A 27,351-nucleotide genomic window follows, 5' to 3' on the forward strand; every position below is an offset into this window, starting at 1 on the left:
ATGTACAACCATATATACATATATACAGGTCTTTAGGTGGTACAAAATTCCTCAAAGCAGCAGTAGGGAGGATATACGGTTCCGGGGGCGGGGGGCGGTTATGTCTCTGGCATTTCCCCTTTAAAGAAGCTGAGCTGGGTAGCCCTGTCTACCTGCTTAAATGTGGTTATTATTATTATTAGAAATAATAATAAAAATACATTGGTTCCTGGGCACCAACTGGGTGCCCTGTCTACCTGCTTAAATGTGGTTATTATTATTATTAGAAATAATAATAAAAATACATTGGTTCCTGGACACCAACTGGGTGCGATGCACTTTAGACTGTGAGCCCCATGTGGAACAGGTACTGTGTCCAACCTAACTTGTATGTACCTCAGCATTTAGAAGAGAGTTTGGCACATAGTGCTTAAGTAGTGTAATGAATTACCAAGTGCTTGAGAAGGTAAAACAAAGACAAGCCATAGTCCCTTGCCCACGAGGAGCTTACACTCAACAGAGGAGATGAGTAGAGTGAGCAGAATAGTCGAATATACATAGCTACACCAGTGCTGAGCAGGATAGGTTGAAATGGGGATGTGCTGGGGGTAGCTATGAGGTTGATACAGTCGGAGGTGTTGGGAATAATCTGAGGAGGTTCTCTGGAGGAGGTGGGATTTTAGGAGGAGGGCTTTGAGACGGTGGTCTGTCAGAATTGGGTGGGAGGGCAGCTGTGAGAAGATGGGGATGGGAGAGTGGGGAGAAAGGACGGGTTAGGGCGGCTTGGGAGGAACAAAGCGAGTTGGGAAGTAGCAGGTGAAGACAGGTGACAATCAAGACGTGGAGAGCAGACTGTGATGGCTGATATCGCACAATCCCGTCACATTTTCCTACTCGCCCTGCCTCGGGAATGCCGGGATCCTCTACTCCTCGTCCTTCCAGCTTCCCGGCCAGCACCGATAACCGTCCCTGGTTTAGGTTGCTGCCTTGAAGCCCCAGCTGCTCAGCCTCTCTCCCTCAGGCTCGGTGAACCGGAATAGAGGGAGTGAATAATTAGGCCTAATTGGATCGGCCCAGCAAGGCTGATTACTGTAATCTGCCTTACCCAAAGGACCAAGCCGGGTGCTGGAGACAAAGAGCAGCAAGGAGCCGGATTTGGGGGGTGTGGGGGGCTCAAAGGCCCGGTCCCTTAGAGGGAGGAGTTCCTTTTTAAGGCAGGATCCCAACCCCATCTTGGAAAGGGGAGCCCCCAGCGTCTCCAAGGAGAGAGCTGTCAATCAATCGTATTTATTGAGCACTTACTGTGTGCAGAGCACTGTACTAAGCGCTTGGGAAGTACAAGTTGGCAACATACAGAGACAGTCCCTACCCAACAGGGGGCTCACAGTCACTAGGATACTCCGTGTCAATCAATCATATTTATTGAGCGCTTACTGAGTGCACAGCACTATATTAAGCGCTTGGGAGGGTACAGGGGAGTTGCTAGACACGTTTCCTGCCCTCAGTGAATGTACAGTCTAGAGAAGTCATTCATCAATCCATCAATGGTATTTATTAATAATAATAATGATGGCATTTATTAAGCGCTTACTATGTGCGAAGCACTGTTCTAAGCGCTGGGGAGGTTACAAGGTGATCAGGTGGTTCCTTGGGGGGCTCACAGTCTTCATCCCCGTTTTCCAGATGAGGTAACTGAGGCCCAGAGAATAGTAATAATAATAATCATAATGATGGCATTTATTAAGCGCTTACTGTGTGCAAAGCACTGTTCTAAGCGCTGGGGAGGTTACAAGGTGATCAGGTTGTCCCTTGGGGGGCTCACAGTCTTCATCCCCGTTTTCCAGATGAGGTAACTGAGGCCCAGAGAATAATAGTAATAATAATCATAATGATGGCATTTATTAAGCGCTTACTGTGTGCAAAGCACTGTTCTAAGCGCTGGGGACTAAGCAGCATGGCTCAGTGGAAAGAGCCCGGGCTTTGGAGTCAGAGGTCGTGGGTTGCCGACTTGCACTTGCCTAGTGCTTAGTACAGTGCTCTGCACACAGTAAGCGCTCAAGCGCTTACTACATGCAGAGCACTGTACTAAGCACTTGGTAGAGTACAGTACAACAAAATTAGCAGACACATTCGCTGCCCGCAATGAAACATCTCCTTGCCCAGTGGCCCCACCTTCTAGAGTCTGAGCTTGGGAGGGGATGCCCGCCGGGGTCGTTGGAAGCTTGTTATGGGCAGGGAATATGTCCACGTCTTGCACGGTACTCTCCCCAGTGCGTAGTACAGAGAATCAATCAATCATATTTATGGAGTGCTTACTGTGTGCAAAGCACTGTACTAAGCGCTTGGGAAGTACAAGTTGGCAACATATAGAGACAGTCCCTACCCAACAGTGGGCTCACAGTCTAAAAGGACTCCAGAGAAGCAGCGTGGCTCAGTGGAAAGAGCCCGGGCTTGGGAGTCAGAGGTCGTGGGTTCCAATCCCGGCTCCGCCAATTGTCAGCTGGGTGACTTTGGGCAAGTCACTTCACTTTTCTGGGCCTCAATTGCCTCATCCGTCAAATGGGGATGAAGACTGTGAGCCCCCCGTGGGACAACCTGATCACCTTGTAACCTCGCCAGCGCTTAGAACAGTGCTTTACACATAGTAAGCGCTTAATAAATGCCATCATTATTATTATTACTGCGGTGCTCTGCATACGGTAAGTGCCCAATAATTCCAATTGACTGCCTGGACTACCACTGTTGGGTAGGGGCCGTCTCTATATGTTGCCAACTTGTACTTCCCAAGTGCTTAGTACAGTGCTCTGCACACAGTAAGCACTCAATAAATTGGATTGATTGATTGGGGTGGGGTTTCCCAGCTGTGGGAGGGGTTCGTTGGCATGACTTCAGCTTGTTTCCTTTCCCTGCCTCGCTGGCAGCCCCCGAGGGTGCCCGGCTACGTCAGAGAGCTGACAGTCAGAGGCCGGGGGGTGGGTTAAACGGCCCACGGTGCTGGCATTGGTGGGGAGGAGGGACTGTACTACAGGCCCGAGTGAGGGAAGCCCACGTGGGTACCTCAGTCTGCCCTCACTCCCCCTTCTCCCACGGACTGGGATCCGCCGGCCCTCCACCAGCCTTCCCGCACACACGGCCGCAGGTAGGTGGGAAGCGTGACTCTCCTCGGCGGTGGCATCTGGGGTGGAGGGAGTCCAAGAGAGGACTGTACTTCCCAAGCGCTTAGTACAGTGCTCTGCACACAGTAAGCGCTCAATAAATACGATTGATTGATTGACTGGACATAGGCAGGGATGGAGCTTGGACCAGGGATTGACCCCCAAGGAGCCCCCCAGGAGGGCCTCTGCCCAAAAAACTCCCTCAGTGGTGTGGAAGGGAAAGGAGGGGACCACAGTCTGCTGTCCTGGTTCCCTCTTCTACCCTCCCTTCCCGCCACCAAGCACTCCCACTATTAAAACAAGAGAAGGGATGGGGTTGAAAAATCCGGGTCAGGGGTTGGGTGGAAGGGACCCCATCTCTAACAAGGTCACTGTGACCTTGGAAAGATTTCCCGCTTGACTCTGTGCCTCCGTTTTCCTCTCTGGGCAATGAGGATGAAGGCTCTGAGCCTCAGTGACCTCATCTGTAAAATGGGGATTAAGACTGTGAGCCCCATGTGGGACAACCTGATCACTTTGTATCCCCCACCATCATCATCATCAATCGTATTTATTGAGCGCTTACTGTGTGCAGAGCACTGTACTAAGCGCTTGGGAAGTACAAGTTGGCAACATATAGAGACGGTCCCTACCCAATAGTGGGCTCACAGTCTAAAAGGGGGAAACAGAGAACAAAACCAAACATACTAACAAGGAGTAGAGGAAAATAAAGATATGTACATAAGTCAATTCGTTCAATCATATTTATTGAACGCTTACTGTGTGCAGTAAGTGCTTTGCACATAGTAAGTGCTTAATAACAGATGGGGTCAAGAGAGCGGAGATCTCTGTGAGGGAGTACTATGGATTTACAGGGGAAAGGAGTGTGAGTGAGGAGGCAGGTGAGAAGATTATGATCAGAGAGAGGGATTTCAGAGTTGGTGAGGGTGGACACAGTGCAGCGATAGGAGTTGATGAGGTCGAGGGTATGATCAAGTTGGTGAGTGGGTGAGGTGGGGTGGAGGAAGAGATTGGCAGTGTCAAGGAGAGATAGAAGGCGGGCCACAGAGGAGTCGTCAGGGATATCCATGTGGATGTTGAAGTCTCCGAGGATCAGAGTGGGCATGGAGAAGGAAGGTGAGGAAGGGGTCAAAGTCGTTAAAGAAGTTGGAAGTGGGGCAGGGAGGGTGGTAGATGACGGCTACAAGAATCTGGAGGGGGTGGGAGAGGCGAATAATGTGGGCTTCAAAGGAAGGGAAGGAAAGGAAAGGGGGAGGAGGGATAGTGCGAAAGCGACATTGGGGGGGTGAGAAGGAAACCGACACCTCCTCCTTTTCCGGTGAGTCTGGGGGAGTGGGAGAAGAAGAGGCCTGCACTGCAGAGAGCAGCAGAAGAGACCGTGTCGTTTGGAGACAGCCAAGTTTCAGTTAGGGCGAGGAGGAGTAGAGAGCTGGAAAGGAATAGGTCCAGGATGAAAGGGATCTTACTTAAATCGGAGCGGGGGTTCCAGAGGCCACACTTGGCAGCAGCTGTCGAGGGAGGGGAGGGAGGGGGAAGGGTGCGAGGGGTGGGGAGGGTTTGGATTGGGATGAGTTGGCGGGGGCCTGGGCGGGGAGAGTGGGAAGGGGGGTGGCGATGGGAGAGGAGAACTGGGATGGGGTGGGGGGCGGGGAGAAGGGGAGGGAGGGGGCCGGGAGGGAGGAGCGGAGGACCGGCGCTGGTACAGAGGAATCCTTGGTAGCGGGAGAGGGGGAGGAAAAAAGCTGGGTGGGAGAGGGGAAGGGGAAGGTGAGGAATGGGAGTGGCAGTTGGGAGCAAGGGAATTGAAAGTTCATAGTGAGGTCAGCAGGGCGAGTGACAGTACAGCCGGAGGTTGACAATTGAGATGCAGAAGCGATAAAACAGTAGCAATGATATAAGTAGGCGATGGCATCACAGGGTGTAGTTAAACAATCAATATGCTATGGCAGTAATAAAATTGGCAGATAACGATGTCACAGAGAGCAGATACAAACTATTATGTGCTGGAGTAGGGTGGGCCTGTTAAGGGGGGTCAGGGAGCAGAGATACCTGGGGAGAGGAGCGAACAGACAACTAGCATGGGAGGGCTGAGGAGGTGCCAATGAGGTGGTCGTTAATGTAACTTGGTGCCAACAAGGGCCTTTTTCGCGGGGTGGAGGGGGGGAGAGTCCGTCAGGACCGGACCGGGAAGTAGGGGGTGGTGGGGGGCACTTTAAGGAAGGTCGCTTAAGTGGGGTGGGGGTGGGGGGGTGGAAGCAGGGGGCGGCTATGGGGGTGCTCTGAGGAGGGGAGCCTGCCGGGAGCAGCGGGGGCCATGCGCTGTGATGGCGTGGGGAGGAGAGGGAAGATGAATGAACGATCAAGTCAGGGTAATGCAGAGGGAGGAGGAGGAGAGGAGGACTTAAGCAGGAAAGGCTTCTTGGAGGAGATATGCCTTCAATAAGGATTAATTGATTAACTGATTGATTAATCCCCCTTCTAGACTGTGAGCCCGCTGTTGGGGAGGGACGGTCTCTAGATGTTGCCAACTTGGACTTCCAAGCACTTAGTACAGTGCTCTGCACACAGTAAGCGCTCAATAAATACGATTGAATGAATGAATGAATGAACTGATATCAGTCGGAGGCCAGTGGTAGGAACAGGGTTATCCATTCTCATACGGCACTTGTGTACGTTTGTACATATTTATCATTCTATTTATTTTATTAATGCTATGTATAGATCTATCTATTTTGATGCTATTGATGCCTGTCTACTTGTTTTGTTTCGCTGTCTGTCTCCCGCTTCTAGACTGAGCCCGTTTTTTTTTGTTTGCTTTTTTTTAATGGCATTTATTAAGCGCTTACTATGTGCAAAGCACTGTTCTAAGCGCTGGGGAGGTTACAAGGTGATCAGGTTGCCCCACGGGGGGCTCACAGTCTTCATCCCCATTGTCCAGATGAGGTAACTGAGGCTCAGAGAAGTGAAGTGACTTGCCCGAAGTCACACAGCTGACAAGTGGCGGAGCCGGGATTTGAACCCATGGCCTCCGACTCCAAAGCCCGGGCTCTTTCCACTGAGCCACGTGCTACCCACGTTGTTGGACCATCTTTCCGTGTTGCCAACTTGGACTTCCCAAGCGCTTAGTACAGTGCTTTGCACACAGTAAGCGCTCAACAAATATGAATGAATGAATGTTGGGTAGGGATTGCCTCAGTTGCCCAAGTGTACTTCCCAAGCGCTTAGTAGAGTGTTCTGCACACAGTAAGCGCTCAATCAATACGATTGAGTGAATTGATCCTGGGACCCCACCCGCTTTGTCCCGGGGCCGAGGGACGCAGAAAGCGGATCTGACTCCAAAAGGGGGCAAGACGGGCCCACTGCTGCTGCTGCTGCTGCTGCTGATGGCATTTATGGAGCGCTTACTATGTGCCAAGCACTGTTCTAAGCGCTGGGGAGGATACAGAGTGATTAGGTTGTCCCACGTGGGGCTCACGGACTTAATCCCCATGTTACAGATGAGGGAACTGAGAAGTCAAGTAACTTGCCCGAAGTCACACAGCTGACAGTGGGGCTCCCCTCCCTTCCCCTGTGGGATTGGGTTGTTTTTGACACGAAGGCAAACGAGCCCGTGACCCCAGGTCCTGGGTTGGAAGCCTAATGGCTCTTTCCTCTGCCCACACCTGCGCCAACCCCCCGCTGGCTCCTGTGGGGGCCCAGTGGACTTGGTGTTACCATGCCAACCCCGTGACAGCTTCTCCCCGGAGCACCATTACCGGGAAGGGGTTGTACCTGCCAAGCTGTTGCGGCATCCTGTCACTCACGGGAGCGTTGAGGGAAATGTGGATAGGAGACAGCACCCCTTGATCCCCTCTCCATTGCTGGGGGGCAGTGGGGCTAAAAGTGTCTCAGTTTCCCCCATCCTCTCTCTCTCCCGCTCCTCCAGTGGCTCAAATTCTACCCTCTCTTGGATCTGCTTTTTAGACTGTGAGCCCACTGTTGGGTAGGGACTGTCTCTGTATGTTGCCAATTTGTACTTCCCAAGCGCTTAGTCCAGTGCTCTGCACATAGTAAGCGCTCAATAAATGCGATTGATGATGATGATGATCTGCTTCTCCCAACCCGCAACACGCTTTGAGGAGCAGGGATGGTTCCTCGTAATAATAATAATAATAATGGCATTTGGTAAGCGCTTACTATGTGCAAAGCACTGTTCCAAGCGCTGGGGGTAGATACAAGGTGATCATGTTGTCCCACGAGGGGCTCACAGTCTTCACCCCCAAATTCTCAATAATAATTACGGTGTTTGCCCTGTTCTAATAATAATAATGGTGGTATTTGTTAAGCACTTACTTTGTGCAAAGCACTGTTCCAAGCGCTGGGGTAGATACAAGGTGATCATGTTGTCCCACGAGGGGCTCACAGTCTTCACCCCCAAATTCTCAATAATAATTACAGTGTTTGCCCTGTTCTAATAATAATAATGGTGGTATTTGTTAAGCGCTTACTTTGTGCAAAGCACTGTTCCAAGCGCTGGCGTAGATACAAGGTGATCGGGTTGTCCCACGGGGGGCTCACAGTCTTCATCCCCAAATTCTCAATAATAATTACAGTGTTTGCCCTGTTATAATAATAATAATAATAATAATAATGGTGGTATTTGTTAAGCACTTACTTTGTGCAAAGCACTGTTCCAAGCGCTGGGGTAGATACAAGGTGATCAGGTTGTGCCACGGGGGGCTCACAGTCTTCATCCCCAAATTCTCAATAATAATTACAGTGTTTGCCCTGTTATAATAATAATAATAATAATAATGGTGGTATTTGTTAAGCGCTTACTTTGTGCAAAGCACTGTTCCAAGCGCTGGGGTAGATACAAGGTGATCAGGTTGTCCCACGTGGGGCTCACAGTCTTCATCCCTAAATTCTCAATAATAATTACAGTGTTTGCCCTGTTCTAATAATAATAATGGTGGTATTTGCTAAGCGCTTACTATGTGCAAAGCACTATTCTTAGCGCTGAGGGAGGGTTATAAGGTGATCAGGTTGTCCCACTTGGGGCTCACAGTCTTAATCCCCATTTTACAGATGAAGTAACTGAGGCACAGAGAATAATAATAATAATAATGATGGCATTTATTAAGCGCTTACTATGTGCAAAGCACTGTTCTAAGCGCTGGGGAGGATACAGGGTGATCAGGTTGTCCCATGTGGGGCTCACAGTCTCAATCCCCATTTTACAGATGAGGTAACTGAGGCCCAGAGAAGTGAAATGACTTGCCCAAAGTCACACAGCTGACAAGTGGCGGTGCGGGATTTGAACCCATGACCTCTGACTCCCAAGCCCTCGCTCTTTCCACTGAGCCACGCTGCTTCTGCGGTAGATATAGTCGGGTTGGACACAGTCCCTGTCCCTCGTGGGGCTCGCACTCTTAATCCCCGTTTTCCAGATGAGGTCACTGAGGCCCGGAGCAGTGAAGCGACTTGCCCAAGGTCCCACAGCAGACATGTGGTGGAGCCGGGATTAGAACCCAGGTCCTTCGGATTCCTAGGCCGGTGCTCTAACCACCAAGCAACGCTGCTTCTCTGGGGACGTCCGATATTCCAAAATGTCCGTATTCCCAGGAAGGCAGTGGCATGTTTGGTTCCCAGAAGGGAGGTAATCTACCCACACCTGTACCTTCCCCAGGTCTGTCAGACAGTCATCTAGAAGGGGGAGACAACAAAATAAAACATAGTAGAAAAATAAAATAAATAGAATAAATGTGTACAAGTAAAATAAATAAATAAATACGTACAAATTCATGACGTCAAGGCCAATATCCAGCACTGGCTGCCAAATAGGTGGCTTAAAAGTGAGAAGCAGCGTGGCTCAGTGGAAAGAGCCCGGGCTTTGGAGTCAGAGGTCATGGGTTCAAATCCCGAGTCCGCCACATGTCTGCTGTGTGACTTCGGGCAAGTCATTTAACTTCTCTGGGCCTCAGTTACCTCATCTGTAAAATGGGGATGAAGACTGTGAGCCCCCCATGGGGCAACCTGGTCACCTTGTAACCTCCCCAGTGCTTAGAACAGTGCTTTGCACATAGTAAGGGCTTAATAAATGCCATCATTAGAGAAGCAGCGCGGCTCAGCGGAAAGAGCCCGGGCTTTGGAGTCAGAGGTCATGGGTTCAAATCCCTACTCCGCCAATTGTCGGCTGTGTGACTTTGGGCAAGTCACTTCACTTCTCTGTGCCTCAATTACCTCATCTGTAAAATGGGGATGAAGACTGTGAGCCCCCTGTGGGGCAACCTGATCACCTTGTAACCTCCCCAGCGCTTAGAACAGTGCTTTGCACATAGTAAGGGCTTAACAAATGCCATCATTATTATTATTTGGTCAGGCGTATTTACAGAGTGCTTACCGTGTGCAGAGCACTGTACTAAGTGCTTGGGGGAATACGATCCAACAATAAGCAGACACATTCCCTGCCCCCAGCGAGCTTAGAGTCTAGAGATGAGCTTCCAATCTGGAGGCCATGGGTCTCTGCTGAGGGCTAGCTCTCTGTCTCTGGTCACTCATTCTAGACTGTGAGCCTGCTGTTGGGTAGGGACCGTCTTTATATGTTGCCAACTTGGACTTCCCAAGCGCTTAGTCCAGTGCTCTGCACACAGTAAGCGCTCAATAAATGAGACTGAACGAGCGAATGAATGGGCCTCTCTTCCTCCTCCAGCTGCCCGCAGCCTGGTGGCTGAAGATGGATGGAGACCGCGGCAGCAGTATCTCTGTGTTGAGAGGTAACGGCCTTCCTTCCTCTCCCCCTCGTCCCCCTCTCCATCCCCCCCATCTTACCTCCTTCCCTTCCCCACAGCACATGTATATATGTTTGTACATATTTATTACTCTATTTTACTTGTACATATCTATTCTATTTATTTTATTTTGTTAATATGTTTGGTTTTGTTCTCTGTCTCCCCCTTCTAGACTGTGAGCCCACTGTTGGGTAGGGACCGTCTCTATATGTTGCCAACTTGGACTTCCCAAGCGCTTAGTCCAGTGCTCTGCACACAGTAAGCGCTCAATAAATACGATTGATTGATTGATTGATTGATTGTCTCCCCCTTTTAGACTGTGAGCCCACTGCTGGGTAGGGACCGTCTCTATATGTTGCCAACTTGGACTTCCCAAATGCTTAGTCCAGCGCTCTGCACACAGTAAGCGCTCAATAAATACGATTGATTGATTGATTGTCTCCCCCTTTTAGACTGTGAGCCCACTGTTGGGTAGGGACTGTCTCTAGATGTTGCCAACTTGGACTTCCCAAGCGCTTAGTCCAGCGCTGTGCACACAGTAAGCGCTCAATAAATACGATGATTGATTGATTGATTGTCTCCCCCTTTTAGACTGTGAGCCCACTGTTGGGTAGGGACCGTCTCTAGATGTTGCCAACTTGGACTTCCCAAGCGCTTAGTCCAGCGCTCTGCACACAGTAAGCGCTCAATAAATACGATTGATTGATTGATTGTCTCCCCCTTTTAGACTGTGAGCCCACTGTTGGGTAGGGACTGTCTCTATATGTTGCCAACTTAGACTTCCCAAGTGCTTAGTCCAGTGCTCTGCACACAGTAAGCGCTCAATAAATACGATTGATTGATTGATTGATTGTCTCCCCATTTTAGACTGTGAGCCCACTGTTGGGTAGGGACCGTCTCTAGATGTTGCCAACTTGGACTTCCCAAGCGCTTAGTCCAGCGCTCTGCACACAGTAAGCGCTCAATAAATACGATTGATTGATTGATTGTCTCCCCCTTTTAGACTGTGAGCCCACTGTTGGGTAGGGACTGTCTCTATATGTTGCCAACTTGGACTTCCCAAGCACTTAGTCCAGTGCTCTGCACACGGTAAGCGCTCAATAAATACGATTGATTGATTGATTGATTGATTGTCTCCCCCTTTTAGACTGTGAGCCCACTGTTGGATAGGGACCGTCTCTATATGTTGCCAACTTGGACTTCCCAAGTGCTTAGTCCAGTGCTCTGCACACAGTAAGCGCTCAATAAATACGATTGATTGATTGATTGATTGATTGTCTCCCCCTTTTAGACTGTGAGCCCACTGTTGGGTAGGGACCGTCTCTAGATGTTGCCAACTTGGACTTCCCAAACGCTTAGTCCAGCGCTCTGCACACAGGAAGCGCTCAATAAATATGATTGAGTGATTGATTGAATTCCGGGGGGACACGAGTAAGGGCAGAGCCAGAAGGCCTCTGACTGCCCCCAATAATCACGATTCTAATAACAGCCCAGTCTGCTGTGTCTTCCCTCCAGCCTTCGTCCTCTTTCTCCTCCTCCTGTTCGGCTTCCTGATCGCCCAGGGTGGCGGGGAAAACCAGACCTCCGCCCTGACGAACGTGACCTCCTCCCTGATGAACCTGACTCTCGCCCCGACGAATGTGACCTCCTCCCTGACGAACCTGACTCTCGCCCCGATGAACCTGACCTCTCCCCAGGTGAGGAGCTGGGCCGGCCGTAGTGTGACGGTGTCTCTGGTCCGGGGAAGTGGAGGGAGAGGCGGGGATGGGCCCCCCCGGGAAGGTCATCCTCCCTGATGGGCTCCTGCCTCGGCCCAGGTCTGCCACCGTTTCCAGTGCGTGGGCGAGATGTGCTACCGGGAGGAGAGGTTCGCCAACCGGAGCGCGGCCTGCTCGGCCGACGAGACGTACTGCGAGGTGCTCATCATCATCATCATCAATCGTATTTATTGAGCGCTTACTATGTGCAGAGCACTGTACTAAGCGCTTGGGAAGTACAAATTGGCAACATATAGAGACAGTCCCTACCCAACAGTGGGCCCACAGTCTAAAAGGGGGAGACAGAGAACAGAACCAAACATACTAACAAAATAAAATAAATAGGATAGGTTATGTACAAGTAAAATAAATAGAGTAATAAATATGTACAACCATATATACATATATACAGGTGCTGTGGGGAAGGGAAGGAGGTAAGATGGGGGGGGATGGAGCGGCTTCACCACCGAGACGTGAATGCCAACAAATAATGATGGCATTTATTAAGCACTTACTATGTGCAAAGCACTGTTCTAAGCGCTGGGGAGGCTACAAGGTGCCAATCTCTGCCCTCCCCCTCCTCCATACCTAATTTGATTGGCACGGGGAGGGTGAGGGACACCTTCTGTATTCATTCATTCATTCATTCATTCCGTCGTATTTATTGAGCACTTACTGTGTGCGGAGCGCTGGACTAAGCGCTTGGGGAGTCCAAGTTGGCAACATGGAGAGACGGTCCCCACCCAACGGCGGGCTCACAGTCTAGAAGGGGGAGAAGGAGAACAAAACAAAATAGAATAAATACGTACGAATAAAATAAATAGAGTAGTCAATTGGCGTGGCTCAGCGGAAGGAGCTCGGGCTTTGGAGTCGGAGGTCATGAGTTCATGAGTTCAAATCCCGGCTCTGCCAATTGTCAGCTGTGCGACTTTGGGCAAGTCACTTAACTTCTCTGTGCCTCAGTTACCTCATCTGGAAAATGGGGATTAAGACCGTGAGCCCCCCGTGGGACAACCTGATCACCTTGTAATCTCTCCAGCGCTTAGAACAGTGCTTGCACATAGTAAGGGCTTAATAAATGCCATAAAAAAAATGCGTACGGCCATATATACACATGTACAGGTACGGGGCGACCCGGGGGCCTGAGAGGAGGAGGGTCATCATCAATCATCAATTGTATTTATTGAGCGCTTACTATGTGCAGAGCACTGTACTAAGCGCTTGGGAAGTACAAATTGGCAACATATAGAGACAGTCCCTACCCAACAGTGGGTTCACAGTCTAAAAGGGGGAGACAGAGAACAAAACCAAACATACTAACAAAATAAAATAAAATAAATAGAATAGGTGGGTCCCGCTCCTTTCCCTTCCGCCCTTCCAGTGACTTTCTGGGTGGTCTTCACAGCTGTACCGCTTCAGCCCCTCCAACTACTCGGCGCGCTGCAGCGGGAACTGCGGGGGTAACGGCACAGTTTGGTGCGCGGGACCCAACGGCACGGCCGCCCAGCCAGCTCCCTGCACCCTGGAGTGCTGCCCCAATCCCTCCTGCCTCAAGCTCGACGCCTCTGCCTATGGTGAGATAATAATAATAATAATAATGTTGGTATTTGTTAAGCGCTTACTATGTGCAGAGCACTGTTCTAAGCGCTGGGGGGAACACAAGGAGACGAGGTTGTCCCATATGGGGCTCACAGTCTTAATTCCCAGTTTACAGATGAGGGAACTGAGGCCCAGAGAAGTGAAGTGACTTGCCCAAGGTCACACAGCAGACATGTGGGGGAGGCAGGATTCGAACCCATGACCTCGGACTCCCAAGCCCGCGCTCTTTCCACTGAGCCACGCTGCTTCTGAGATCCCCCCGCTTCACCCTCTCCCTTCCGCCCACCCTACTTCTGACAACCTCCCCGGCTCCCCAGACTTGTCTGATGCTTTGCCATCTTCCCTGGAGGGGCGGGGGGAATCTCCCTTCCCAAGAACATTCGTTCATTCATTCAATCCTATTTACTGAGCGCTTACTGTGTGCAGAGCATGGTACTAAGCTGTTGGGAAGCACTGGATTTGGAGTCAGGAGTCATGGGTTCGAATCCTCTCTCTACCAATGGTCAGCTGGGTGACTTTGGGCCAGTCGCTGAACTTCTCTGTGCCTCAGTTCCCTCATCTGTACACATGTTTTGTTTTGTTGCTTGTCTACCCTTCTAGACTGTGAGCCCGCTGTTGGGTAGGGACCGTTTCTATATGTTTCCAACTTGTACTTCCCAAGCGCTTAGTACAGTGCTCTGCACACAGTAAGCACTCAATAAATTCTAGACTGTGAGCCCTTTGTTGGGTAGGGACTGTCTCTACATGTTGCCAACTTGTACTTCCCAAGCGCTTAGTACAGTGCTCTGCGCACAGTAAGCTCTCAATAAATATGATTGAATGAATGAATAAATATGGTTGAATGAATGAATCTGTAAAACGGGGATGAAGACTGTGAGCCCCCCGTGGGACAACCTGATCTCCTTGTAACCTCCCCAGCGCTTAGAACAGTGCTTGGCACATAGTAAGCGCTTAATAAATGCCATCATCATTATTATTACTATTATTACAAGTCGGCAACATATAGAGACAGCCCCTATCCACCAACGGGCTCACAGTCTAGAAGGGGGAGACAAACAACAAAACAAAATCAATCAATCAATCAATTGTATTTATTGAGCGCTTACTGGGTGCAGAGCACTGTACTAAGCGCTTGGGAAGTACAAGTTGGCAACCTATAGAGACAGTCCCTACCCAACAGTGGGCTCACAGTCTAAAAGGGGGAGACAGAGAACAAAACCAAGCATACTAACAAAATAAAATAAATAGAATAGATATGTACAAGTAAAATAAATAAATAAATAAATGGAGTAATAAATATGTACAAACATATCTACATATATACAGGTGCTGTGGGGAAGGGAAGGAGGTAAGATGAGGGGGATGGAGAGGGGGACGAGGGGGAGAGGAAGGAAGGGGCTCAGTCTGGGAAGGCCTCCTGGAGGAGGTGAGCTCTCAGTAGGGCCTTGAACAAGTAGACCGGTGTCAAGAACAGTAACGATAATAACGGTTGTTGTAAAACGCTCTGGGCCAGGCACTGTAATAATCGCCAGGCTAGATAAAAAGATAACCAGTCCGGGCACGATCCCTGACTCCCACGGGGCTCACAGTTTAAGTGAAAGAACGGATACCAAATCCCCAGTGTGCGGATGAGGATATTGAGGCGGCGACTCACTAAACGTCACACAGCAGGCAAGTAGCAGGGCTGGGATAGGAGAAGCAGTGTGGCTCAGTGGAAAGAGCCCGGGCTTTGGAGTCAGAGGTCATGGGTTCAAATCCCGGCTCTGCCAACTGTCAGCTGGGTGACTTTGGGCAAGTCGCTTCACTTCTCTGTGCCTGTTACCTCATCTGTAAAAGGGGGATTAAAACTGTGAGCCCCCCGTGGGACAACCTGATCACCTTGTAACCTCCCCAGCACTTAGAACAGTGCTTTGCACATAGTAAGCGCTTAACAAATACCATCATCATCATCATCATTAGAACCCAGGTCTTCTGTCACCCAGGCCTGGGCTCTTTCCACTAGGCAACACTGCTTCAGTTTTCTCTCCTTATTCTTATCTCCTTCCACCCAGAGTGGGACTAACTGGATAGAGACACTGGGACTTGGGCTTCTGCATCACCAGGGAGTTCTGGATTCTCTGTGGGTCCGGAAAGAGATGAGAAGTCGTCACCTTGTAACCTCCCTAGCGCTTAGAACAGTGCTTTGCACATAGTAAGCGCTTAATAAATGCCATCATTATTAAGTCGTAACCGCCGACTCTTCCATCTTGGTGTCCTCTGGGAAGCGTCATCCCCTCTGTCCCGTTTTCCCCCATTCCCCCCTCCATTCCGTGGATACCCCAGGGTGAGGGGACGCCCCATTCCTGGGACAATGAGGAAAGTGGATGGGGCTTGGGGATGATGATGTGTGTTTTTTGCTGCCTAACTTATCTCTTTAGAGCTGCTGAATGAGCTTTGTCTCTCTCTGAGGGGATGTCTTCTCTCTCTCTATCTCTACCGCCACTGGTTGCGTCTGCGTTTCAGGGGACAAGCTGATCACCACTCCCGCTCCCACGACGTCCACCACGCCGGCACCCAAGAAAAATGTACGTGTCTTCCCTCGACCGGCCCCAGGGACGATCTCCTCCGGGCAGCGGGAGGGTGCGAGCCCCGTGAAGGGCATGGATTGGGTCCAACTTGATTAGCTTGTATGTACCCCAGAAGCAGCGTGGCTCAGTGGAAAGAGCCCGGGCTTGGGAGTCAGAGGTCATGGGTTCTAATCCCGGCCCCGCCACTTGTCGGCTGGGTGACTTTGGGCCAGTCACTTCGCTTCTCTGGGCCTCATCTGGAAAATGGGGAGGAAGACTGTGAGCCCCACGTGGGACAACCTGATTTCCCTGTAACCCCCCCCAGCGCTGAGAACAGTGCTCGGCACATAGTAAGCGCTTAACAAATACCATTATTATTATTACTATTATTACCGCAGTGTTTGATACAGTTCCCGGCACGTAGAAAGCACTTAACAAATGCCATAAAAAGGAAGGGCGGATGGAATGAGGCACGGAATGGGGTAGGGAAGGGGAGTGGAGTTGATCCCTTCTCTCCTTCTCCAGCCCAGCCTGCACCCTCCGCTCCTCCGCCGCTAATCTCCTCACCGTGCCTCGTTCTCGCCTGTCCCGCCATCGACCCCCAGGCCTGGAATGCCCCCAATCCTTCTGCCCATCCGCCAAGCTAGCTCTCTTCCTCCCTTCAAGGCCCTACTGAGAGCTCACCTCGTCCAGGAGGCCTTCCCACACTTAGCCCCTTCCTTCCTCTCCCCCTCGTCCCCCTCTCCATCCCCCCCATTTTACCTCCTTCCCTTCCCCCTGTATATATGTATATATGTTTGTACATATTTATTACTCTATTTATTTTACTTGTACATATCTATTCTATTTATTTTATTTTGTTAGTGTGTTCGGTTTTGTTCTCTGCCTCCCCCTTTTAGACCGTGAGCCCACTGCTGGGTAGGGACCGTCTCTAGCTGTTGCCAACTTGGACTTCCCAAGCGCTTAGTACGGTGCTCTGCACATAGTAAGCGCTCAATAAATACGATTGATGATGATGATGATGATCTTTCCTCAATCCACATCTCTTGCAAGTGGGACTCCTGGTCTGGGATCACTCTGACTACCAAGTTGCCCAGGGAGTTAACCATCCTCTGCCTCATCTAAGCTTCCTGCTGCTGCTGTAGGAGACAGAACACAGGGCTGGATGGGCTAGTGACAGCTTTGCTTGTGATCTTATATATCCGTCTGTTCCCCACAAGCCGTGGCCCGGACCCTCCTTTCTCTCCCTCTTTCCGGGGCCCAGGGGTGGCCTCTCTCCAGCCCTCTGTCTCCAGTCCCACACCTTTGTCTTTCAGGGGAAAGCGTGTGTGTCCTTCTCCTGCCGGGGAGAAAAATGCTTTAAGGGGCAGAAGATGGAAGCCGCCTGCACCGTGGGCTCGAACTTCTGTGAGGTGGGCTGGGGAACGGTGGAGTGGGAGGGAGGGAAGGCCAAGGAAAGGGTTGAGACTGTCCTGGCACAGACGCGGGCGCTTGGCAACCTCACTGGGGACTGCCTGAAAGTTCTCCCAAAGACCATCCCACCAATCCCCCCCATCATCATCATCAATCGTATTTATTGAGCGCTTACTATGTGCAGAGCACTGGACTAAGCGCTTCAGACTGGCCTGGAATGCTGGACTACTCATTCCCAACAGTCCCACTAGCATTCATCCCAGAACATCATAGACTGTGAGCCCACTGTTGAGTAGGGACCATCTCTATATGTTGCCAACTTGTACTTCCCAAGCGCTTAGTAAAGTGCTCTGCACACAGTAAACGCTCAATAAATACGATTGATTGATTGATAGTGGACAGAGCACGGGAGTCACTGGATTCGAACCCCCGTTCTGCTACTCGTCTCCCGTACGTGACCTTGGGAAAGTAACTTCATTTCTCAGTTACCTCATCTGTATAATGGGGATTATGATTGGGAGCCTCACGCGGGACATGGATTGTGTCCGAATTTATTAGCTTATATCTCCCCAGTGCTCAGTACTGTATCTGACACATGGGAAAGTCCTTAGCGGCGTGGCTCAGTGGAAAGAGCACGGGCTTTGGAGTCAGAGGTCATGGGTTCGAATCCCGGCTCCGCCACTTGTCAGCTGTGGGACCTTGGGTGAGCCACTTAACTTCTCTGTGCCTCAGTTACCTCATCTGTAAAATGGGATTAAGACTGTGAGCCCCACGTGGGACAATCTGATCACTTTGTATCCCCCCCAGCGCTTAGAACAGTGCTTTGCACATAGTAAGCGCTTAATAAATGCCATTATTATTATTATTATTATTATTAACAAATACCATTAAAAAAGAAGAAACAAAACCGAACTCTCTCACTGGATCCTCGTTTCCCTCGTTGTAAAATGGAGCCGGGGGGAAATCCTCCTCTCTGGTCCTTGACATCTTGGAATATGAGTGAGAATAATAATAATAATAATAATGATAATAATAATAATAATAATAATAATAATAATAATAATGGAATTTGTTAAGCGCTTACTATGTGCCGGGACTCCAGGCAGGTTCATCTCTACTCGGCTTTGGACTGTTGCTCCCAGGCTCCAATTCCTCTTTAAAATTCTCCTCCTCTGGAACAAACCCCATAATCACTGGTTCCTCAGGGCCCGTTTGGCCCTGCCCCTGAGGAGCCTCTGTTGCTCATCGTGGGCAGGAAATAATAATAATAATAATAATGTTGGTATTTGTTAAGCGCTTACTATGTGCAAAGCACTGTTCTAAGCGCTGGGGTAGATACAAGGTAATCAGGTTGTCCCACTAGGGGCTCACAGTCTTCATCCCCATTTTACAGATGAGGGACCTGAGGCCCAGAGAAGTGAAGTGACTTGCCCAAAGTCAAACAGCTGACAAGTGGCGGAGGCAGGATTTGAACCCATGGCCTCTGACTCCAAAGCCCGGGCTCTTTCCACTGAGCCACGCTGTAGGAAATGTAGGAAATGTGTCTACCAACGCTGCTATATTGTACTCTCCCAAGCGCTTAGTACACTGCTCTGCACATAGCAAGCGCTCAATAACTCCAGCTGACTGTTGGATTGAGGAATAGAACCCCCTGACTGTGAGCTCATTATGGACAGGGAATGTGTTTGCTAATTCTGCCCGAGCACTTAGTACAGTGCTCTGCACCCATTAAGTGCTCAATAAATACCATTAATTGATTGACTGATCGATAAAATGCGAGGTCCTAGGCAGTTGCCTCCATTCATCCATGCCAATTCCACGAGGGCAAATGCCCCCTCAGCTTTTTGAGTTGGACTCCTCGTGTCGATCATTCGGTGGTATTTATTGAGCGCTTACCCTGATCCGAGGACGTTGCTAAGCGCTTGGGAGAGTGCAAATACGATAGTCGGTAGACACGATCCCTGCCTTAGAGGAGCTTACAGTCTAGTAGGGGAGACAGACCTTAAAATAGATTAAAATAAATGAAAATAAAGATATGTACATAAGTCAATTCATTCAATCATATTTATTGAACGCTTACTGTGTGCAGAGCACTGTGCTAAGCACTTGGGAAGTACAAATCGGCAACATCTAGAGACGGTCCCTACCCAACAGCGGGCTCACAGTCTAGAAGGGGGAGACAGACAACAAAACAAAACAAAACAAGTAGACAAGTGTCAGCGTGGCTCAGTGGAAAGAGCATGGGTTTTGGAGTCCCAAGTGCTTAGTACAGTGCTCTGCACACAGTAAGTGCTCAATAAATAGGATTGAATGAATGAATGAGTCAGAGGTCATGGGTTCGAATCCCTACTCCGCCACATGTCTGCTGTGTGACCTTGGGCAAGTCACTTAACTTCTCTGAGCCTCAGTTACCTCATCTGTAAAATGGGGGCTAAGACTGTGAGCCCCACGTGGGACAAGTTGATCACCTTGTATCCCCCCCAGCACTTAGAACAGTGCTCTGCACATAGTAAGCGCTTAACAAATGTCATTATTATTATTAATCAATCAATCAATCGTATTTATTGAGCACTTACTGTGTGCAGAGCACTGGACTAAGCGCTTGGGAAGTACAAGTTTATAGAGACAGTCCCTACCCAACAGTGGGCTCACAGTCTAAAAGGGGGAGACGGAGAACAAAACCAAACATACTAACAAAATAAAATAAAGAGAATAGATAGGTACAAGTAAAATAAATAGAGTAATAAATATGTACAAACATATATACATATATACAGGTGCTGTGGGGAAGGGAAGGAGTTATAGCTACATGCACATCATTAATAAAATAGAGTAATAAATATGTACAAAAATAGACAAGTGCTGGGGGGCGGGGGAGGGAAGGGAGTAGGGCAGAGGAGGAAAAAGAGGAGAGGAAGTCCATAATCAGTCAATCAATCAATCGTATTTATTGAGCGCATACTGTGTGCAGAGCACTGGACTTAGCGCTTGGGAAGTGGTTCTGTCACTTCAAGTCCTGAAAGTCTCCCACCAGGTCTGAAAGGCCCCCCGAATGGTGGCCCACTGTCTCTCTGAAGCCCGTCCCCTCCATTTCCCACCATGGTTTCACACCCCCCGCTCAAGATGTAAGGTTGGCACCCCACATTCACCGGGCCCCATGGGGAGGCCTCGTTTTTGGCTATTCTGCTGACACCTCCCCTCTTTTTCTGAGCAGATGAAGAAGACACAGAACGGCTACCAGGCTGGCTGCAGCAGAGCCTGCAAGACGGCCACCCCAACCTGCAAGCCCGGGGTGAAGCCCCCCTGCTACCAAGAGTGCTGCCAACCCAAGGCGGCCGGGCCCAGCTGCCTCAAGCTGGACGGAAGCCTGAATTTAATGGGGGTGGCAGCGGCCCAGATCCCCCTGCTCCGGCAGGTCCTCGGCGGGGTGGCTCTCTTCCTCGTTTCCTTCCTGCTCACGTAGAGCGCCTTCCCGGGAGTAGAGCGCTCACTGTGAGCCCAACGTTGGGTAGGGACTGTCTCCATATGTTGCCAATTTGTACTTCCCAAGCGCTTAGTCCAGTGCTCTGCACATAGTAAGCGCTCAATAAATACGATTGATTGATTCCCGGAGTGTCCGGGGGCTGCGGGGAGCTGCCTCCCCTTTGACGGTGGGTGCCCAGAACCAGGGGAAGACCTCATCGTCATCATCAATCATATTTACTGAGCGCTTACTGTGTGCAGAGCACTGTACTAAGCGCTTGGGAAGTACAAATTGGCAACATATAGAGACAGTCCCTACCCAACAGCAGGCTCACAGTCTAAAAGACCTCCCCAGAAGACCTACCGAACCTCCTATCATCTATCGTCCCGTAGCTCCGATCTTGATACTAGGCAGCTCTGAGGGGAAATCCTAGCCGGGGGTCCCGTTCCAACCCTCTTTTAATAATAATAATAATAATAATGGCATTTATTAAGCGCTTACTCTGGGCAAAGCACTGTTCTCAGCGCTGGGGAGGTTACAAGGTGATCAGGTTGTCCCCCGTGGGGCTCACAGTCTTCATCCTCATTTTCCAGATGAGGTGACTGAGGCCCAGAGAAGTGAAGTGACTGGCCCAAAGTCACACAGCTGACGAGTGGCGAAGCTGGGATTTGAACCCACGACCTCTGACTCCAAAGCCCGGGCTCTTTCCACTGAGCCACGCTGCACCCCCCGGCTCCCTCTTCTCACCCCATTTTCCCTCCTTCCCCCATAGTCCAAGCTCTGCCTTGCGGCTGCTCCGAAGCCGCTGCGATGATGGAGCTGTGTAGCCAAGGAGCGGGGATGGGGTGGCTCCAGCTTTATGAGTTGGACTCCTCGTGTCGAGCAATCGGTGGTATTTATTGAGCGCTTACCCTGATCCGAGGACGTTCCTAGGCGCTTGGGGAGAGTGCAGTACGATAGAGTCAGTAGACCCGATCCCCGCCTTAGAGGAGCTGACAGTCTAGTAGGGGAGACAGACATTAAAATAGATTAAAATAAATGAAAATCAATCAATCAATCCATCGTATTTATTGAGCGCTTACTGTGTGCAGAGCACTGGACTAAGCGCTTGGGAAGTACAAGTTGGCAACATATAGGGACAGTCCCTACCCAACAGTGGGCTCACAGTCTAAAAGGGGGAGACAGAGAACAAAACCAAACATACTAACGAGGAGTAGAGGAAAATAAAGATATGTACATAAGTCAATTCGTTCAATCATATTTATTGAACGCTTACTGTGTGCAGGGCACTGTACTAAGCGCTTGGGAAGTACAAGTTGGCAACATGTAGGGACAGTCCCTACCCAACAGTGGGCTCACAGTCTAAAAGGGGGAGACAGAGAACAAAACCAAACATACTAACAAGGAGTAGAGGAAAATAAAGATATGTACATAAGTCAATTCGTTCAATCATATTTATTGAGCGCTTACTGTGTGCAGAGCACTGGACTAAGCGCTTGGGAAGTACGAGTTGGCAACATATAGGGTCAGTCTCTACCCAACAGTGGGCTCACAGTCTACAAGGGGGAGACAGAGAACAAAACCAAACATACTAACAAGGAGTAAAGGAAAATAAAGATATGTACATAAGTCAATTTGTTCAATCATATTTATTGAGCGCTTACTGTGTGCAGAGCACTGTACTAAGCGCTTGGGAAGTACAAGTTGGCAACGTATAGAGACGGTCCCTACCCAACAGCGGGCTCAAAGTCTAAAAGGGGGAGACAGAGAACAAAACCAAACATACTAACAAGGAGTAGAGGAAAATAAAGATATGTACATAAGTCAATTCATTCAATCATGTTTATTGAATGCTTACTGTGTGCAGAGCACTGTACTAAGCGTTGCAAAGGTTTGTGGAGGAAGCCTGGCTGTTCTCTGGGCCTCTTGGGGAATGGGGACAGGAGGTCATCATCATCATCATCATCAATCGTATTTATTGAGCGCTTACTGTGTGCAGAGCACTGGACTAAGCGCTTGGGAAGTACAAGTTGGCAAATGAAATCAGAGCCCACCTCTGAAGTCAGGAGTGCTGAGACCCCCTTCTTTATCCCCTCTCTAATCTCACCCGCAGCACGGGAGAGCTAGCGGAGTAGAAGAGCTGGGGGGATGTGTGTGTTTGTGTGTTTGTCCCCCTGTGTGTGTTCGCGTGTGTATACACCCCACCCCGTGTGTCTTTGTGTGTTTGTCCCCCTGTGTGTGTTTGTATGTGTATACACCCCCCACCACGGAAGCCGCTGCTTTTCAGTAGCCCCGCACCGGCCCCGGGAACCCCTCATCTGTTCTCCTTGGGTGACTTCACTGCCCCACTTTCATCCTGTCAGAGATATTATATAAATAAATATATTTGGCGAAATGACCAGGTTGGGTGTTTACTAGCCGGGGGTGGGGAAGGAAGAGGCCGAAAGTCACGGATGTTCCAGGTGTCCGCTGATCACGACACCCTCCCACCCTACCCCGGGCTTTCGTGGCCCGAAGCCTCGGTTTGGGTACCCGGCGGGGTCAGGGTCCAGATGCTTTCTTCGCCGTGGTGGTTGGTTTGCTTTCCATATGCAAAGCTCATGGCGGGGCTAAGGTTCCAGATTTTGCACGGCCGCATCAAGGCCTGAACTCATCCCCTTTGCCTCTTCCAGCGTCCCCGGGCAAGGACTTCTTCCCTGGAAAGGGGAGTCAGGGCTGGTTGTTTGTCATCCAGCAGAAAGGGGAAGAAGAAACAGTTTGGAAAGAGCCCGGGCTTTGGAGTCCCGCCATCGACCCCCGGCCCACGTCATCCCCCGGGCCTGGAATGCCCTCCCTCTGCCCATCCGCCAAGCTTGCTCTCTTCCTCCCTTCAAGGCCCTGCTGAGAGCTCACCTCCTCCAGGAGGCCTTCCCACACTGAGCCCCTTCCTTCCTCTCCCCCTCCTCCCCCTCCCCATCCCCCCGGCCCTACCTCCTTCCCCTCCCCACAGCACCTGTATATATGTTGGTACAGATTTATTACTCTATTTATTTGTTCATTCATTCAATCGTATTTATTGAGCGTTTACTGTGTGCAGAGCACTGGACTAAGCGCTTGGGAAGTCCAAGTTGGCAACATCTAGAGACGGTCCCTACCCAACAGTGGGCTCACAGTCTAGAAGGGGGAGACACAGAACAAAACCAAACATATGAACAAGATAAAATAAATACGATTGAATGAAATACGATTGATTGAATGAATGGAGAAGCAGCGTAGCTCAGTGGTAAAGAGTCCCGGCTTTGGAGTCAGAGGTCATGGGTTCAAATCCTGACTCCGCCCATTGTCAGCTGGGTGACTTTGGGCAAGTCACTTCACTTCTCTGGGCCTCAGTTACCTCATCTGCAAAATCATCATCATCAATCGTATTTATTGAGCGCTTACTATGTGCAGAGCACTGTACTAAGCACTTGGGAAGTACAAATTGGCAACATATAGAGACAGTCCCTACCCAACAGTGGGCTCACAGTCTAAATCAATCAATCAATCAATCAATCATATTTATTGAGCACTTACTATGTGCAGAGCACTGTACTAAGCGCTTGGGAAGTACAAATTGGCAACACATAGAGACAGTCCCTACCCAACAGTGGGCTCACAGTCTAAAAGGGGGAGACAGAGAACAAAACCAAACATACTAACAAAATAAAATAAATAGAATGGATATGTACAAATAAACTAAATAAATAAATAGAGTAATAAATATGTACAAACATATATACATATATACAGGAAAATGGGGATGAAGACTGTGAGCCCCCCCGTGGGACAACCTGATCACCTTGCATCCTCCCCAGCGCTTAGAACAGTGCTTTGCACATAGTAAGCGCTTAACAAATACTACAATTATTATTATTTATTAGGCCGGCCGGCCGCCTGGCCCCGGGGCAGGCTGGGAGTTGTAGGCCGGCTGCCCGCCTGGCCCCGGGGCATGCTGGGACCTGTAGGCCGCCCGCCTGGCCCCGGGGCAGGCTGGGAGTTGTAGGCCGGCCGCCCGCCTGGCCCCGGGGCATGCTGGGACCTGTAGGCCGCCCGCCTGGCCCCGGGGCAGGCTGGGAGTTGTAGGCCGGCCGCCCGCCTGGCCCCGGGGCATGCTGGGACCTGTAGGCCGCCCGCCTGGCCCCGGGGCAGGCTGGGACTTGTAGGCCGGCCGCCCGCCTAGCCCCGGGGCAGGCTGGGACATGTAGGTTGCCCACACGCCTGGCCCCGGGGCAGGCTGGGACCTGTAGGCCGGCCGCCCGCCTGGCCCCGGGGAAGGCTGGGACTTGTAGTCCGGCCTACGGCTCAGGCTGGGACTTGTTGGCCATTCGGGCGGTAGCGCGGAGGCTGCCGGGAGGCGTAAGTGAGCGAGGGCCTAGGCCGGGAATGGCGGGCTTGAGGCAATGGGGCCCCCTGACCATCCCAACCCCTGAAACCCCAGTTCTCCAGCTTCTCTTCTTCTTCTGCTGCCCCTGCCCCAGCTCCATCCTTCCCCTCGAACCACCAGGGTCATGGGCCCCAGGGCAGATGATAATAATAATAATAATGGTGGCATTTATTAAGCAATTACTATTTATTAAGCGCTTACTATGCTTACTATGACTGAGCCCCTTCCTTCCTCTCCCCCTCGTCCCCCTCTCCATCCCCCCATCTTACCTCCTTCCCTTCCCCACAGCACCTGTATATATGTATATATGGTTGTACATATTTATTACTCTATTTATTTATTTCACTTGTACATTTCCATCCTATTTATTTTATTTTGTTGGTATGTTTGGTTCTGTTCTCTGTCTCCCCCTTTTAGACTGTGAGCCCACTGTTGGGTAGGGACTGTCTCTATGTGTTGCCAATTTGTACTTCCCAAGCGCTTAGTACAGTGCTCTGCACATAGTAAGCGCTCAATAAATACGATTGATTGATTGATTGATTGATTGATTGCAAAGCACTGTTCTAATCTAATCTGAACTTAGATGCCCACGTTAGAAGCCGCTGAGGGCCAAGGAAGCGCTGATGACTTCCCAAACTGAGCCCCCTCCTTCCTTTCCCCCATCTCTCCCTCCCCACATTACATATATATATATATACATATATATTTGTACATATTTATTACTCTATTTTACTTGTGTTATCGACAAGTAGGGTGCAAAATAGGTTAATCGGTGTAAATCAGCCGCAGGGTTCTTGTACCCAGGGTGGTGAGGCAGAGAGGAAAAATGACTAGGAGACATGAGTTCAGACAGAGCAGTAAAGAAGGAAAGTGGCTACTTGCCCGTTCACCTCCCTGGAGAGGGACGAGTGACAAGCAGCCCCCATCCCAATATCACTGTGGCTTTTATTGACTTACAGCAACATGGGAGTGGGGCATTTGGAAATCTCAGGAATTCAATTGGGAGGGTGTTACAAATTCTCTTTGTGCTCCGTTCCCACGGCCTTGTGCAGGGTGTTGTTATTTGCCCGATGGCCTTGCATAGATAGGTCTGTAAATTCTCGTTAATAGGGATGTAAATTCTCTCAGCCTAAACAAATGGAGGGTTACTGTCAGCATACGCAAGATGGAGTCAGTCATGTCAAGTCCGCTAGTGGACAACAACTTGTACATTCATTCATTGAATTGGATTTATTGAGCGCTTACTGTGTGCAGAGCACTGGACTAAGAGCTTGGGAAGGACAACTTGGCAAGATCTAGAGACGGTCCCTACCCAACAGTGGGCTCACAGTCTAGAAGGGGGAGACAGAGAACAAAACGTATTAACAAAATAAATAGAATAAATATGTACAAATAAAATAAATAGAGTAATAAATATGTACAAACATATATCCATATATACAGGTGCTGTGGGGAGGGGAAGGAGGTAAGGTGGGGGGGGATGGGGAGAAGAAGGAGGGGGCTCAGTGTGGGAAGGCCTCCTGGAGGAGGTGACCTCTCAGTAGGGCCTTGAAGGAGGAAGAGAGCTAACTTGGATGTGCGTATTCTATTTATTTTGTTAATATGTTTTGTTTTGTTGTCTGTCTCCCCCTTCTAGACTGTGAGCCCACTGTTGGGGAGGGACTGTCTCTATATGTTGCCAAATTGTACTTCCCAAGCGCTTAGTACAGTGCTCTGCACAAAGTAAGCGCTGAATAAATAGGATTGAATGAATGAATGAATCCTGCCCTTCGAACTGCCAGTGTCACGGGCCCAAGGGCAGATGCCCACGTTAGAAGCCACTGATGGCCAAGGAAGAGCTGATGACTTCCCAAACTGAGCCCCTTCTTTCTTCTCCCCCACCCCCCCACCTTGCCTCCTTCCCCTCCCCACAGCACCTATATATATATATATATGTATTTGTACATATTTATTACTCTATTTTACTTGTACATATTTATTCTATTTATTTTATTTTGTTAATATGTTTTGTTTTGTTGTCTGTCTCCCCCTTCTAGACTGTGAACCTGCTGTTGGGTAGGGACCGTCTCTCTATGTTGCCAACTTGGACTTCCAAAGGGCTTAGTACAGAGCTCTGCACACAGTAAGCTCTCCATAAATACGATTGATTGATTGAATGAATGAATGAATGATGGCCAGGGAATCAGCTTCTTCACTTCCTCTCCCCTCTCTGTCTGTGACTCCCTCCATCTCTCCCTGTCAATCTGTTTGTCTCCTTCACTTCCTCT

General features: G+C 49.9%; 1 protein-coding gene across 2 annotated transcripts in view; it reads left to right on the plus strand.

Moving 5' to 3' along the window:
* Positions 1 to 25,040: 25,040 nt before the first annotated feature.
* The window catches only part of INPP5B (inositol polyphosphate-5-phosphatase B), a 66,483-nt gene continuing 64,172 nt past the window's right edge, over positions 25,041 to 27,351 (plus strand). For both annotated transcript variants that reach the window (XR_005454407.1, XM_038758159.1), the window contains exon 1: positions 25,041 to 25,056. The gene's annotated coding sequence lies outside the window, so the exon portion shown is untranslated. The remainder of the gene's footprint in view (positions 25,057 to 27,351) is intronic.

The sequence above is a fragment of the Tachyglossus aculeatus genome, chromosome 16, assembly GCF_015852505.1.
Source record: "Tachyglossus aculeatus isolate mTacAcu1 chromosome 16, mTacAcu1.pri, whole genome shotgun sequence".
In the NCBI taxonomy this organism is placed as follows: Eukaryota; Metazoa; Chordata; class Mammalia; order Monotremata; family Tachyglossidae; genus Tachyglossus; species Tachyglossus aculeatus.